The sequence below is a fragment of the Hemitrygon akajei genome, chromosome 12 (assembly GCF_048418815.1).
Source record: "Hemitrygon akajei chromosome 12, sHemAka1.3, whole genome shotgun sequence".
NCBI lineage: Eukaryota > Metazoa > Chordata > Chondrichthyes > Myliobatiformes > Dasyatidae > Hemitrygon > Hemitrygon akajei.
Genome location: NC_133135.1, coordinates 52062053 through 52079964, shown reverse-complemented (window position 1 = coordinate 52079964; position 17912 = coordinate 52062053). Strand labels below are relative to the sequence as shown.

General features: G+C 39.2%; 1 protein-coding gene across 1 annotated transcript in view; it reads right to left on the bottom strand.

Moving 5' to 3' along the window:
• The window catches only part of dab1a (DAB adaptor protein 1a), a 721091-nt gene that overhangs the window by 525427 nt on the left and 177752 nt on the right, over positions 1-17912 (bottom strand). The window contains exon 2 of the mRNA XM_073062447.1: positions 6218-6345. The gene's annotated coding sequence lies outside the window, so the exon portion shown is untranslated. The remainder of the gene's footprint in view (positions 1-6217; positions 6346-17912) is intronic.

The following is a 17912-nucleotide window of genomic DNA, read 5'->3' as shown; positions in this document are numbered from 1 at the left end:
AGTAGACCAAATAGCTGTTGAGGAGAATATATTTTCGGGCACGGATAGCATATTTGAAAATGGTCTTTGCACGCTTCATCACCAACCCCACCACAGAAATTTTATCCAGAAGAAACAGCCAGACATAAAGTAGACCAAATGGCTGTTGAGAAGATTATATTTTCAGGCACACAGAAAGCATATTTGAAATTGGTCTTTGCTCACTCCGTCACTACCCGGTATAGAGACTCTGATGTATGGGATGAAAGGAGGCAGCCGAGGGTTGCAGACTTAGCCAGCTCCGTCATGGGCACAACCTTCCCACCACTGAAAACATTTTCAAAAGATAGTGCCTCAGGAAGGAATCGTTCATCATTAAGGACCCTCATCTTCTGCAACATTTTCTCATGTTTTGCCAGTGGGGAGAAGGTGCAAGAGTCTGAGGGCTCAATCTCAAAACCCTTTCCCTTCCACCAGCAGATTGAGGAACTGCTCATGAACCCATGAACTCTTTTTCTTTCTTTTAGACTATTTATTTATTGTAACTTAAAAAAATTGTACTTTGGCCACAAAACAACTAATTTCATGATGTATCAGTGAAAATAAAAGCTAGTTTCTGATTTCAATTCCTCTGACTGATATGAGAATGATTAAATTCAGTGGAGTCAAGTATAATTTGTTGCAACACACACAGAAGATGCTGGAGGAACTCAGCAGGTCAGGCAGCATCTATGGAAATGAATAAACAGTCGACACTTCAGGCTGAAACCCTTCTTCAGGATTTGTTGCTCTGTTTTGCATAGTTTTCACAAAACTTCCTACCCCAAGCAGGCAGGATGCCAGACTTACCATAAAATGGAATTCAATGAAAAGTAATTATTATAGAGAAGAAATATTAATCCTCGGAATTCTTTGAGTCATTAGATAAGACTTTCTTTTGATGAGGCTGCAAATTCAGCCCAGTCTATTGACTTGAAGATCACCTACTTGTTAGCCTGAATTTGGGTAGCAGCCTTCTTTTCTCTAATGAGCCCAAAACAAAAATCTCTCTAATATGATACTAATGACGAATAAAATTTGACCGCATCCAAAAAGTGCCAGGACAGTTGGTACAGCACCAAAAATACTCCCAACATCCACTGATTGATACAGCACAGAAGGAAGCCACCCGGACCTCCACTCCTGCTCTGGCTCTGCAAAAGATTTGCCAATTAGTTACATTTCCCTGCTGTTCTTACACATTCTTACAAATGTTTCCTTTATGCGTAGGAATCCATTTCCTTTTTGAAGGTTGAATTAAACCATCATTCTTTTAGGCAGTACATTCCTGTAAAATAAATTCTCCTCATCTCTTTCCCAGCCCCGTGATCAGGCACTGACCCTCCTGCCAGTGAAATCCATTTCTCTCTGTCTGCAGCTTTGAAATCCCTCAAGCTGTGTCTACACAGAATGGAGATCCAGCAGAGCTTATTACTGAAACCTGCTGTCCTAAGTGGAACAAAGTCCCAATCTCCCAGCTTAAGATTGTTCATAATAAAAATGTGTCTCCTGTGAGAAAATCGCAATTATTTGCCCTTAAACTGTTACCCTGCAGGCATGTTGTTGCCTGTTCTAACATTTCTAGCAAAGACTGGATTCCCAGCTTTCTTAGTTTAATTGTGTATTGTGAGAGAGAAACAACAAAATTGCACACCGCATTAAGCATGCGTCTTATTACAACAAAACATTCAAAATGCAGTGTTTATAACTGTAATGCATCAAATAGGGAAGTACATAAGAACATAAGAAAAAGGGCCAGGAGTCAGCTAGTGGAATTCTCAAGCATGCTCTGTTTTTCAAATAGATTGTGGCTGGTTAAACACCACTTTTCAACACTATCTCCATACTCCTCGATTCCCTTGTAGTGGATCTGTGTTCCTCTGAAGAAGACAGTCTTAAGCTTTAAACTAATTCTTTGCTAAGCCTGTTTTTGAAATTAATAGCATCCTTTCTAAATAAAAATATTCCTGTTCTTGGTGCTATTGATTGGAATGTATTCAGATATTGTATTTGAAAATTGCTAACAGTAATGGAACACGCTGACAGAATAGCATTCAAGTGAAGAAAATCAAATGTCAAGTTTATGATTATTTGGAAAAAGGAGCAGCACAAGATTTTCAAATAGTCTGAAAAATCAATGTAAAGGTCAGTTTCTGTTTTAATATTATAGCACTGCATTACATGAAGTAGATGTTTGTTTAAATTACTAGAGAAGCAGTTGATACCATTGATGTTCAACATGGATGATAATAATTGAATGCTGGGTTCGTATATTAATCAAGTAGGGAATTCAGTAAAGCGGGACTGTTGTGAAGTTGAGAAACACAAACAGGCAGTTTCTTAAAATGTCCATCTGGATATAATTGTGGGGCTCGATTAGATTGTCTCCCAAAGTTTTACAACCAAATTGGCGGGTTTTGAGCAGGAAGGCTGTCTGAGAAAGTTGAAATATTTGACAAGTAGGGTTTAGGGAAGGGTGGTGAGTTAAAGAGTTGGGAAGAGGTCTGGATGAATAGGCAAAAAATCAATGATGGCCATGGAAGAGGTAAGATGGAATTCAAAGGGGTTGCAGACAAATCATGGAGAGGGTCTAAGAGTAGTGTGTTAGTCCTGAGATAGCTGTGTAGCCTCGGATGATTAGGCCTTCAGTGTTGCCTGTTTACAGCCTATCAGAAGAGCAGTGCCATAGATGGTGCACTAAACCAGAGGCAATGCGGTGCAGCATCCAAAATGGAGACGGTGCTTCCCTCCAGTATTTGCTGGGCTTAAAACAAGTTGTATTGTGTTCGACTGCAGACTGCTGCAACGATCATGGACTCAGGGTCTCCAACTTTATCTTTTTGTGTCACTGTATTTTACTGCTATCTTGTATGTGTTCTATGTGCCCTGTGCTGTGTGATGTGTGTGACTGCTGGTACTGTGTTTTGCTCCTTGGCCCTGGAGTAACACTGTTTCGTTTGGTTGCATTCATGTATAGTTGAATGGCAATTAAACACAAACTTGAACTTCCTGACCTACAAGCAACAGGCACTTAGCTCATGAAGTCAGCCTGAGGGCTAAGCAAATCAGTGAGTGGTGATTAAAGATAGAATGAAAATGAAAATCACTGCTGCTGCTGCTGGAAATCAAAACACTCAGCAGATCAGACAGCATCCGTGAAAAGAGAAACAGAATTAAGGTTTCAGGTAAGAGACCCTTCGTCAGAATGTGTGGAACATCTATAAATCAGAAGCTATGCAGCCTCATTATACCATTTATTCAACCAACTCTCTTCTCATTTTCCAAAACAAAAAAAGATATCTTTGATTTCTGTTCCAGAAATTTAGATTAACTCCTGATGAAGCCATACCTAATTCTTGGGAAATGAAAATCAATTCCTCCTGAAGAATAAACATTAAACATTTATCTTTAATTTTCCCCAGCTTTCCTGTTCTGTATTGCTGAGAACGTTGATCCTTGCCTAGGCATGGTTGCACTAGCACTACAATGTTGCAACGAATGTTAGCTAGCCCAGTGACCAGAAGCAGGTTACACACAATCCTACCTATAGCATTCTAATGAAAGGCTAAACCCTTCACTTTTCATAATATTTTCTACAATTGTGATTTTATTTCAACAATCCTGACTACATCTAGCATCCAACAATAAAAAGATCCTAGATGTACTTGGTTATAAATCTGAAGAAAAACACCTCAATAACCTCTCCCTGTAATATGAGGAACTATAATGCATGGAACAGCAATTAGGCTGCCCTCGGTGAAATCACGGTGGAACAGAAATCTAAACCATACTGTGGAACAGATTCACTCAATTTATTAAAAAGAATAATCAGATAACCATATGGGGATTTCAGTTAAACATGGCAAGCCAAAGTATTCTTGGAAAAGTACAAGTAAAACATCTCAGGGAGAACAAAGCAGAGACGTATCAGGGAATAAATATTGGCATTGCAGTGGTCCAAGTCCTATGAACAAAGAAAACAAACACCATGGAAGCTGGCATAAGTCATATTAGCCACTTGCACGATTGGCCGTACATCTCTTGGTCTGTGATTACATTGCTGATCAGAGACAACTGAAGGTGTTTTTTTAATTGACTAAGAAAGAAAGCCAATATTGTTCTCTGCATTTGATAGAGCACATTCCACAGAAATTAAAATGTCTTTAAGTTGGCACATATTAATGTATTTTCAATTAATGTTATGGAGGCATGACAGACTATTAATTATATGAGTTCCTGAAATAAATAATATAAAAGCATTCTTGCAGAAATCTACCCAGGAGAGTCTTGTCTTTGTATTTCTTGTAACAATAAAAGCATTCTTAAATTTGTTTGTTAGTTAATTATAACCATACACCAGGATTTAAAAGTGTAATATCAGAAACTAAAACAATTTGATTTAATCAGCCAACCTATGATCACAAGAAACTTCCCATTTGGTTTGATGGAAGGTGTGAAATAAATCGTCCTCTGGGAATAAATAAATCCTGATGTCTTTCTTACTAAGTGAAATCTCCAAGAGTTCATGTACATTAACTGTTCCTTAATGGTTGCCTTTGCATCAAATTATATTTACAGTACTAAATTTCAATGTACTATACAATCCATAAATGCCAAAATTGTGGTCTGCAAAGTAGAAAGCAATGAGGACTGGTGAACTAATGAATAATAAATACCATAATGATAAATACAGTAATGTGCAAAATTAGATAGTATAGTCTATTCCAATTAACATTGGTTCATGAAAAAAGGCATTAAGAAATGATGCAATGCTTTTAGCACTCAATTTAAAATCCATCATACAAAAAATATTTTTTATTCTCTATCAAGAACTATCATATTACTTAAACACCACACAAGTAATTGTGTATAAGAAAAATGAATTACACGAAGAACAGTAATGATATCCTTGCGCAGAATATTTTAGGAAGGTGACCACATACTTGGAGGATGTTTTGAAACAAATAACATTTAAAATTGCAGAAACCTAGCCCTTTCTCTTTGATATAAACTTCACTTTTGCATCCAATCCTACCTCTTTTCAGAAGGGGTTTGATCTGGCTCTTGAGTTTTACCATATTGTTCTCCTCTAGAACTACTAAGCAAAACAGAAACTTTGCTTAACATTTTTTCTGCTGGACCTCATTTCGTGTTTCTTTTAATGTTAGTATTTGAGCATCTTTGTCGTAACAGATCAACATCAGTCAACATCTTATCTCAAATTTGAAAACTTCACTTAAGTCACCTTAAATTGTTTTCACATTTCTGAAGAATACAATACTTTCTTGATTATTTCCCCATAAATAGACTTGATAGTTTAGTTCCCCCTATGCCTTCCTAAGGTAATAACTGAGCAGGCTGTGCAGCTCACTGCTAAGAAATTAATATTATGAGAAAACATAGGAAGATAGAAAACTTATTGCACAATATGGGCCCTTTGGCCCACAAAGCTGTGCCAAATATGTCCTTACCTGAGAAATTACCTAGGTGTACACATAGCCCATTATGGTTCAACATTTGAGAATATTATTTTTATAGTTGATTATTGCAATAAAGTGCCATATTCCTGGGCATGAACATGGAAGGTACTGGGTAAACTCACAAACTTAGAACTTACACGCTGGACATTTCCTGGGCTGGTATGCTGATATAAAATATCTTCTGCTTGTTCAGTTAAGACTGGCGCAGGCCTCCACTAAAGTAGCTGAAAGCAATTTTCAACATTTTGCAGTATTTGGAGTAATTTCAAGATTTCTATTTTTTCTTGGATAAATCCTGCTGAATAAAAGCTGTGGTTTCCAAATTCAGAGCTAACATGCAATAAAATAGAGGAAAAATAACCTCACAACTATTGCTCAGCTCTTGCCAGATAAACTACACAATTCACAGCTACTTAGACATTGTTGACCCACCTGAAGATCAGTCTCTTGGTCATGAACACCTCTTTTGATTACAAATTAAACTTACTTTAAGCAGTTAATAGGTGTGTGAGTTTTAAAATGACACCCAGACTTAAAGGGGTTAATCTGCTCAACATTTTTCACTGATGTGAAACACTCTTCCCAACAGCCACCTTTGTGACTCTTTTGACCACAACAAGAAAAACAGTATAATAACTCTCATTTGATTTTTGCAGAATCACGTAACATTATTCTCCAAATTAAAATGTTAGGTTCAACTCAGGGTAATGCTTACTCACATGTCACTGAGACTCCATACATTAATTCAGATCAAGTTGTTTAAGTGGTTCATTTTCTCTCACTCTCTGGACACACTAATCCACAAATCTGCATTTCAGGTGCTCATAGCCTCAGTTCTGTTAAGAAACTGGAAAAAGAAAAAAAAATTGGCAATTTCAGTCAGAGTATCCACTGTAGGATATGGAAATGTAACATTGAGATCTTGGGCTAGTGAGTTTCATATACTTTGCTGAAACAAAGATATTGATTTTAACCAATTTTCACTTGCACCCTTTATAACTTTGGAGGTTAGTTCTGACACAAACCACCAAAACTGAAAAACATTTCCACACCCATCACTGCCAAGCATCTCCTGAATGTGCATTAAAACCATTTAAAAATTAAAAGATTAAGGGGAAGGAATAATTATGGCAAATAATGTTTTAGTTAAATGCTAATTACTCAATCAAATGACTGAAATGATTGAGGTGACAGGATTCAGCAACATAATTGCGTACATAATTGTGTCAGTTACTTAATGAGACATGCATACCATGTATAAAGTATTAGATCTATAGTCTGAATTTCATTGGTCTATTTCAGGACATTTACCAAGATGCTAACATTATAAATGTTACAGTAAGCTACTAATCCAAAAAGAGTACATTGACATTAATGCTATCTCTGGGAACTATAATTCTTAAATACCTGCATATAGATATAGAAGTAAATTTGGGAGCCATTTATTACACACCATCACAAGATCTACCAAACAGACTTAACTGAAAATAAGGGATGAAACTGCAAAACAACTGTTCTGGTTCAGTCTAAAATGATCAACTCCGCAATTTTGATGAGTTGAAGTCCATCTGCAAATATTTTTTTAATATACAGTACAAAAGTTTATTCACTAACAAAATATATACAATTATCAGGGGTTTGCAAAACTATTTACAATTTCAAATTAAAATGTGACTACTATTATCTGCAAAACATTCAAGCCCCTCTGGGGACAGCAACTCTGTTTGATGCAATAAAATTACCTGGACTTGTATGAATAGTTGCCTGAAAAATCTGCACCAATTTCACAGTAGCTAACACTATGCCTGTATCCCCTACAGGAGATGGGCTTTTGCCTATAATTGCTTGGAATAGGTCATATCAGAGCAGATAGGAGATTCTGGGAGATAGTATGATCGAAGCTGTCTCTGTCCAAAAGACCAGAAAGCCACTGTGAGGCTTTCCTTTATTATGTGCCTTGGAGACAGTTCATGGAATATTCACTTGACTGATTCCAGGGATGAGGGTATTTCCCTTTGAAGAAAGATTGTGTAAGGCTCATTGGAGTTTGGCATGATGAGAGATGATTACATTGAGGCATTGGTTTTGAAAGGGATGAGGAAGATAGATGCTGATAAAGCAACACACACAAAATGTTGGGGAACTCAGCAGGTCAGACAATTAATAGATACTCAACATTTGGGCCAAAACCTTCCTTCAGGACTGAGAATGAAGGGGAAAGATGCCAGAATAAAAAGTTGGGGAGAGGAGGAGGAGGCTAGCTGAAAGGTGATAGGTGAAGCCAGATGGTTGGGAAAGGTCAAGGGCTGGAGAAGAAGGAATTAGATAGGAGAGGAGAGTGGACCATATGAGAAAGGGAAGGAGGACAGGACCCAAACTGATGTAATAGGTAGGTGAGAAGAGGTAAAAGGACAGAGTTGGAAACAGAGGAAGGGGGTGGGTGGGGAAGTTGTTTACTGGAAGGGAAAATTGGTATTCATATCATCAGGTTGGAGGCTACCCAGAAGGAATATAAAGTGTTGCTCCTCCATCCTGAGGGTGGTCTCATCATGGCACAAGAGGAGGCCATGGACTGATACTTTGGAATGGAAATGGGAATCGGAGTTAAAAAGTTGTGCCTACTGGGAAGTCCTGCTTGTGATGGACAGTGCAAAGGTGCTCGATGAAGCAGTCCCCCAATTTACGATGGGTCTCACCAATGTAAAGGAGGCTGCATCAGGAGCACCACACCTTGAATTGAGGTGAGGGAGGAGGTTTACAGGCTGCCTGCCGAGATAAGTGCCATGAGGGAAATACGTAGGGAGGGATGAATGGAGAAGGGAATCGTGGTGGGAGCGATCCCTGCAGAAAGCGGAGGGGAAGGGGGATTTAAAGATACGTATGTTTAGTTGTAAGATCCCTTTGGAGATGACAGAAGTTGCAGAAGATAATCTGTTGGATGCGGAGGCTGATGGCGTAGTAGGTAAGGACAAGAGGAACTCCATCACTGTTAAGGAGGAAGGTAGGGTGAGCGTGGATATAGGAGATATGGAGGGGTTGTGGGCGAGGGCAGCACCAGTGATGAAGGGAGGAAACCCCATTCTTATCCCTGTAATCCTAATTTCTACACCTGCCCATGCACTTCCTCCCTCACCTCCATTCAGGGCGCAGGCAGTCCTTCCAGCTGAGGTAACACTTCACCTGCGAATCCACTGAGGCGGTCTACTGCGCCTGGTGCTCTCAATGTGGAGACCCGACGTAAATTGGGAGCCCACTTTGAGAAACACCTTCACAAGCAGGACTTCCTGGTGGCCAGATATTTTAATTCCCATTCCCATTCCCTTTCCAACATGTTGGTCCATGGCCTCCTCTTGTGCCAAGATGAGGCCACCCTCATAGTGGAGGAGCAACACCTTATATTCCGACTTGGTAGCCTCCAACCTGATGGCATGAATATTGATTTCTCCTTCCAATAAACATAGTACTCCCTTCCTCTATTACCCACTCTGACTTTTACCCCTTCTCACCTGCCTACCACTTCCCCCTGTGTGTCCTCCTCCTTCCCTTTCTCCTATGGTCCACTCTCCTCTCCTATCAGGTTACTTCTTCTACAGCCCTTGACCTTTCTCACCTATTTAACTTCAAATATCACCTTCCACCTAGCCTCCTCCCTCTCCCCCACATTTCTATTTTAGCATCTTCCCCCTTCCTTCTCAGTCCTGAAGAAACGCCCTGGTCCAAAACATTGATTATCTATTCCTTTCCATAGAAGCTGCCTGACCTGCTGAGTTCCTCCAGCATTCTGTGTGTGTTGCTCTGGAATTCCAGCATCTGCAGACTTCCTCGTGTTTATGAGATGCTGGTGAGTTATTTTCTCTTAGCTGGAGAATCATGCACCAATGGAAACTGACTCATAGAATACAAAAGTTTCTTTCTGCTGTGGGTTCTGAAGCTTTGCAATTCTCTGCCACAAGAATTGCAACTTACAGTCAAGAATAGGTTTGAGTTTGAAATCAAAAGATATTTGGATACTAAAGGAATCAGTGGATCTGGGAAGTTGATGAGAAAGTGGATTTGAGACAAAGAATCAGCAGTGATATCACAGGCCAATCTGGTTTATGGGGTCACATGGCCTACCCTACTATTGTTTATATTTCTTTGCTTATATTAAGAGTGGTTATGAAGATGCCAGTTAACAACACAATTTTGTGCAGCACAAACTCAAACTCCATCACAATGGACGGATGCATGTATCAAGGCTTGTCGTGAATTGCAACTTTTCTATGGTGGGAAACCCGCTGAAAGTCAGGAGTCGATTATGGCTGATACACAACAGCCAATTTCTTGCAACTTCTCAAATTGAGAATATGGTTTATATTGATCCCTGCAATGTTAAAAGTGAAGCACTTGGCAAAAACAATGTATCAGATCCGCAAGCAGAAGTAATTTGGCTCTCCCCTATAGGAAGTTGTCATTACCTGGCTTCTATTTGGCATGAATCTAACTGGTCACTTTTCGGTCCAAACTAAACATGGTCCAAGCTTTGCTTGAGGCTGGCTCCATCATTCTCATTTGCCAAGCCATGATACTGTTTTAAATTTCTTCTCAAAGGAACAGAAATCGGATTTAGCCATTCAGCCGTTTGTGCCAGCTCTGCTATTCTGTAAAGTTTTACCTCAAAGCCTCTGCACTAACCCTTCAATTCCCTTGGTATCCAGCATCTTCCATTTTGTTTCAGATTTTCTGCACCTGCAGTATTTTGCTCCAAACAGTAGAGATTTTCAATGGTTTAAATAATAACATCATAGATTAGACAAAGTCAAGGAGTTTACTGGTAGAATTTTCAATTAATAATGTAAATCTGCTGCCAAAGCAGCATTGACAAGATCATTAAGCATTAAAAATTGCCATATGCGTTTCTTTCAGAGCACCAAAGATAGACCAAAATGATTTCCATACTCCAATGAAATGATTTTTCTGTACTGTCATTTACAATAACGTAGAAATCTGGAAATATTTTATGGCATTTTCCACATACTTGCAGATATATTTTAACATATGGTGGACAAAGAACAATTAAGCAAATGCTCCAGATTTATTGAATTCCACATATTACAGTCTTGAATTAATGTCATGACCTCCTCAATTTACAGTTCAACAAAAGCTCTTGAGAGTTACCAATTTGAGCTAATTAACTACACAACTACACTGTGAAAAAGACAATAATTTTGGTAATTGTAACAATGGGTGGCTGAGTGGCTCAGAGGGTTAGATTAATACTGCCCTTTCAGCCCTGGAAACGGTTTGGAATCCTGCCCGGAATGATTGGATAAGACTTCCCTCTCTTACTGCCTTTTAGTTGAAATTTGAATGAAGCAAGCTTGGGTGATGTAAACCCAACTCAGCTTCTGGTATACATGGGTCAATATCATAATGTTCTGATTGAACTGGCACACATCAAAAGGATATATAGACAGCTGGTGCAATAATACTTCTAACAGTAAACAATACTCTTTTCTGTCATTGAATCTAGGTTTATTGTCGAAGTGGAGCAGAGATACTTTCTACACAGGTTGTTTTGTTACTGGCAACAGGTGTCATTTTCCTCCACCTTACTAATTACTAAGTAAAAAGAAATTACCAGTAACGGATAGTACAAGATGACTGTATATTAATAGATTATAGGAAAAACAGTGATGGGTGGGTAACGGCCCAAAATATCCTACCACCAGACAAGCCTTTGCTTGTCACAAACTTCAGTATTTTAGTCTAAACTCACCTTTTGCTGATCCACCAATGCCAACCTCCTGTAAAGTGACAAAACCATCTGGGTGAGTGTGCTTTTGCATATATCCAAGGCCTTCCAAGTGTCAATCTCTCAAATAGGTAAAGTGGGTTAGAATAAACCCACAAACAACCCATTATTAACATTGCCAGACAGCCACGTCACACTATTAAACTATTAAAAGCCTTTAAAAGTATTGAAATGTTGAAAAGAATTTAAACAAAACATCTAAATCAACAAAAACAATTTTAATAAAGGTAAATAAATGAAAAATTATTTCTACTTTACAGCACCTTTCTTCATTCATTCTTCATTCATAGAGATGCATTTTGACAGACTTTGACCCAGCTATCCAAGGCCTCCTTGACTGATAGAAAGAGGCCCAATGAAAGCAAGGAGAATAACATATCATTTTCCATCTGGGCACTCTGCAATATTCCAGGTTCAATACTGAATTCTTCAACTTTGGATAACTCCCTTATATTGTCTCTATCGGAACTGGCCATTTCAGATGAAAGTCATCTATTTATGATTTTAGTTCAGTTTTTTTTCACCAATAGTACACCCTTTCTTGCTATTAACAACACCTAAACAAACTTAGACACATAATGATCTCCTAACTGCTCATGAACATAGTTGACCAGATTTCATCCATCACAGATATTCCCTTTGCCCAATCATCCTTCCTGCCATCATCCCTGAAATTTGAAACGACCCAAAACATCAGGTACTCTGTGATATGCAAGTGATATTAAAGTAATGAGATCACCACCAAAACCCTAAGATTGCTCAATTATTGATATTTGTTTTTGGCTGATAACTTATTACTCTTTGTGTTATCCAAGAGGTATGCCTACTTGTTCATAAGCCACTGAAAAACTATTTAATTCTATTTTACAGAAAATGTAAATGAATTCAATCCAATAATTTTGATCAGGCATATTAAAATAAATTAATGCTGACTGGCAAAAGTTTTACCAGGTTGTTTGTGGCGGGACCTGCTTCTGCCTCAGAAACTGACCAGTTTAAACTGATCAATTAACCTGGCATCCCACAGATCCTTGGGAGGTGTGAGGAAGCACACAGGGTCATGGGGAGAATGTGGAAACTCTAACAGAGAGCATCAGAGGTCAGAACTAGACCTGCATTGCTGAAGTTCTGAACTGTGATGCCACTGTGCTCCTTACCTCTTTAACTGAAGAGACTGAAACATGAGCAGGTCCATGCAGGAGCCCACTAAGAAGAATCAAACTGGCACTTCTCTCAGTGCTTTGAAGGGATTTTTCCCTTTATAATTGCTCACTTCATGTATCTATATTTTGTCATTATGTAAGGGCACAATCATCTCATTTTCCTGCTGATTTGAAAACATTCCCTAATGGAATATATAGCAGTTCAAGTACTAACAACATGGGAATTCATTTTTTTAGTTGAAACTAATTTTTTTCATAATGGTATTCATGTTCATTAGATGAGATTCTGGGATAATTATAAGGCAGAGTCTTCAGGGTTTACATTAAGTCTGCAACCAATGAAGGGCAACACAAAAGTAGAATACTGGAGTCAGAAAACCCGGCATTCCGGATGCAATTTGCCATTCCATAGACTACAAAGATCTGATGTCTTAGTTGTGTGATTTTGTGTTTTTATCAGGGTGCAAGATGATCAGAATTTAAATATTTCTTATTCAATTCACAGAATTAAAAGGAGTTATGATAGAAGGTTGAAGCATGTCATATTTCCACATTTGCTCCTACATAAAATTAAATAATTTATTAATTGCATGAGAGTTTTCACTGAATACAGAATTACCTAAATTGACCAACAAAAGTGTGCTGTAAAAGCTAAATATTTCATTAGTACAGTTGAAGTGGAATCTCATTGACCTGAAATACTGATGTTAATTTCCTCTCTACGGATGCTACGTGGCCAACTAAAACACAGTTATTGTTAAAGAGTTTTCATTGTTGAAATACACTTCGTACCAGTGGTTCAACTCAACAAATAGAGTGGTGTTTGAAAACTTGTTGCTATAGTTTGCTGAATATTAACCAACCACAGTATGGGTGGTGTTTGTTTTCAAGGGAGTGAAAAGCTCTTCAGACAGTTTCATTATGGTGCTCTATACTGCTATGCCAGCCACTTAGTCCTTCCGGAACACAGGCTCCAATTTTAAACTCACCTAGTTAAATCACTCACTAGAAATCCATTAATGAGGTTGTTTAGGTTTGAAAGCCTAGAATATGAAAGCATTTCTGTGGTTAAATGTTCACCTTGTGTCTCCACAAGGCATTATACAACTTTATCATGGCTTTGTAGACAACATGAGCATAACTGTCAGTAGCAACTAAGCATCACACTCAGAAAATTACTTTAAATATGAAATGCAGGTTTGGCAATGCACGCTGCATTGTAGAGGAAGCTTGGCAGAAGTATTTAGGACTAGGATGTCTTTAGAAATTTAACACAAAATGGGTGAAAGCACTACTAAGCAAAGTGCATGGATGATTACAACAATGCCAATGTAGTCCCGAAGACTTGTGCTACAGTACAAGCTGTGCCTCTAGCGAAACTGTCCCAGCATAGCTACATCTCAGTGGCAATGCACAAAACTGAGTGCAAGATCAATATGGCTAATTACCATCACTTCAATTCGCAAGATCATCAGCAAAAGCTGTCAGTGGCAATGCCTTCATTCTAACATCCTGCCTGTGGCATTTGAAAAGTTATCATTACTGAACCATCTACTACCAGTTCAAGCAGTGGTGAGGGAGAGGGGTAGTTTGCAACTGAGCAGAAACTTAACTGAGTTAGCTGTATCTATGGGAGATGATGAAGGATTGAGTATACCCAATACCTTTCCACTACTTATGAATATTCTCCATTTCGCTGGTGCAAGTGTTGCTTATTTGCCCTAAACAGAATGCAGGAATAGGCAGCTAACCTATCACTCATTTTCTCTGGTGCATGGAGGCTACAGTTCACGCTTTCAACCTTTTGCATGGTGTCATCTTGCCAAAGTGTCTTCCACAGAATCTTTCAACTCTGCAAGCTCTTCTACCTCAGTGGGCAAGAGAAACAAATACGTGGAATTTCAGTTTCTTCTCATTGCCGGACAAATACTCAGAACCCTTCCAACGGTGTGGAAGCACCTTCTCCAAACACTCAACCGTGGTTCAGCATCACCCAACTTTTCAAGGGTAAAAAGGATTGGACAACAAATGAAGATCTCATAGCCCATGAATGAATAAATTAAGAAATGGTAACCAACCCTTCATCAGCCCACTCCTTAAATGATCTTCCCTGAAACATAATTACTCACTTAGCTCTATTATTGTGCTCCTTGACTTTAATGAATGATATTATCATCAAAATTCTGGCTCATATCGTGGATAAAGATTGGGTCCTATGCCCTGTTGAAACTTTTTTATTGCTTTTAATGTGTGCAGTAATTTAAACTTATTAGAAGATTACATTAAACTATATGAACTTCAAGCATTAAAAAGAAATATTGCAAACGATGGAGTTGAAAGTCACCGGCAATGCAGAATCACCCCCATTTGACAGACTGGATTAAAACATGGTAAATCAACAGCAACTAACTAATGCACAGAATCAGTGAAATAACTTGAATGGTACATCAAAGTTCAGGAGGAATGTTTGATAGAAGTCACAACTGTAGATTAAGTTCAATGGATTGAACTTCATGTCTCGTCTTTCTTGTCCATACAGGCCCACAGCCATCCTTTCCCAACTATGCTCTCTATTATAAAGCCTATAGTGATGTACAGTATCTATATCATCAACTACTCGTCCTCCACATGGAAAAGCTGCCCAGTGAACACGACCTAGACAGAAACTACTCAGATTGAAGGTGTCGTTCCTCAAAATTGAGTTTAGCCCCTTGAGCAAAATTGAGCATTAGAAGAGATCATGGACTGACATGACAGAATAGGACTGGGAAGTCAAACTGAAATGGATAGCCACCAGGAGATCTTGCATTTTACAGTGGGCAGAGTGAAGGTGCTCAGTGAAGCTGCCCTCCAATCTATGTTGGGTCTCATCGATGTACAGCACCAGGTACAACATTTCACTTTTCTCCACTCTCTTCACAACTCCACTTTTCAAGAAAGGAGGGAGAGAGAAAACAGGGAGTTATAGACCGGTTAGCCTGACGTCAGTGGTGGGAAAATGCTGGAGTCAATTATAAAAGATGAAATTACGACACATTTGGATAGCAGTAGAAGGATCAGTCTGAGTCAGCATGGATTTATGAAGGGAAAATCATGCTTGACTAATCTCCTGGAGTTTTTTGAGGATGTAACTATGAAAATGGACAAGGGAGAGCCAGTGGATGAAAACCAGTACCTGGACTTCCAGAAAGCTTTTGATAAAGTCCCACATAGGAGATTAGTGGGCAAAATTAGGGCACATGGTATTGGGGACAGAATACTGACATGGATTGAAAATTGGCTGGCTGACAGGAAACAAAGAGTAGCAATTAACGGGTCCCTTTCGGAATGGCAGGCTGTGACCAGTGGTGTACCGCAAGGTTCGGTGCTGGGACCGCAGCTGTTTACAATATACATTAATGATTTAGATGAAGGGGTTAAAAGTAACATTAGCAAATTTGCTGATGACACAAAGCTGGGTGGCAGTATGAAATGTCAGGAAGATGTTATGAGAATGCAGGGTGACTTGGACAGGTTGGGTGAGTGGGCAAATGTATGGCAGATGCAGTTTAATGTGGATAAATGTGAGGATATCCACTTTGGTGGCAAGAACAGGAAGGCAGATTACTATCTAAATGGAGTCAAGTTAGGAAAAGGGGAAGTACAACGAGATCTAGGTGTTCTTGTACATCAGTCAATGAAAGCAAGCATGTAGGTACAGCAGGCAGTGAAGAAAGCTAATGGCATGCTGGCCTTTATAACAAGAGGAATTGAGTATAGGAGTAAAGAGGTCCTTCTGCAGCTGTACAGGGCCCTGGTGAGACTCCACCTGGAATATTGTGTGCAGTTTTGGTCTCCAAATTTGAGGAAGGATATTCTTGCTTTTGAGGGAGTGCAGCATAGGTTCGCAAGGTTAATTCCTGGAATGGCAGGACTGTCATATGTTGAAAGATTGGAGCGACTGGGCTTGTATACACTGGAATTTAGAAGGATGAGAGGGAATCTGATTGAAACATATAAGATTATGAAGGGATTGGACACACTGGAGGCAGGAAGCATGTTCCCACTGATGGGTGAGTCCAGAACTAGAGGCCACAGTTTAAGAATAAGGGGTAGGCCATTTAGAACTGAGATGCGGAAAAACTTTTTCACCCAGAGAGTGGTGGATATGTGGAATGCTCTGCCCCAGAAGGCAGTGGAGGCCAAGTCTCTGGATGCATTCAAGAGAGAGTTAGATAGAGCTCTTATAGATAGTGGGGTCAAGGGATATGGGGAGAGGGCAGGAACGGGGTACTGATTGTGTATGATCAGCCATGATCACAGTGAATGGCGGTGCTGGCTAGAAGGGCTGAATAGCCTACTCCTGCACCTATTGTCTATTTGACCCTGACAGACTCATGTTAGAAGTGTTCCCTCACTGTTAATGACTGCTCGCGGCTCTGAATGATGCTGGAGAGAGAAGGTGCAGGCCATTGATTTCTCTGACTTCCAATAATTCCTCACCCTTCTCCACTGCCCCTTCTCACTTTTCTAAACTCCAGCAGAAACAGGCCTAAGCTGTCCAACAACTCTGCACATGATAATCAACCAACTTATGTTGTTTCTCTAACATAGCTTTTCTGAACTACTTCTAATGCAATTAGATCCTTCCATAATTAAGGAGGTCAGTATTATACCCAGTACTTCAGATGTGGTCTAACCACTGTCTGATACAACTTAAGCATTGAATTAATGTACAATGTGGTCTTTTAATGTTTGCTATAACCTTGATGTGGCATCCAGGAGAACTGTTGGAATTCATTCACCTCATGGAAGGCAGGAAATTAGTAATTCATATTCTCAAGGATGATTAAGGAAGAATCAATGCTCAGCAAAACCCCTACCCCTGAATGAATAAATAGAAAAGGTCATAAAACCACGGGATGCAGGAGCAGAATTGAGTCTGCTCCACCATTTGATCATGGCTGATCTATTTCTCTCTCAATCCTATTCTTCTACGTTCTCCCTGTAACCATTAATGCCCTTACTAACTAAGAAACTATCAACCTCTGCTTTCAAATATACCCAATGACTAGGCCTCCATAGCCGTCTGTGACAATGAATTCCACAGATTCACCACTCTCTGTCAAAAGACATTCCTCTTCACCTCTGTTCAAAAGGGACACCCTAAGGCTGTTCCGTCCTTTCGACTATTAGAAACATCCTCTCCATGTCCACTGTCAGCTGTGTATCTGCTTTATCAGACTCTTATCTAATATTCTTATCAGAACTTATATCATCAAATGCCACTGTTGTCTTCCAGTTTTTTTTTTGAAATACTTGGGTTCCCTTGAATATGTTTGTGCTGTATCCAGCTACTAAACACTGCCCTATTCGTGCATGTGATTTGTATTGTATTGTATTGTATACTCACTGCAGTTTGAATTGTAATTGCACTACTTTTTAGTGATTACTTAGAAATTTAAAAATTGGGCAATA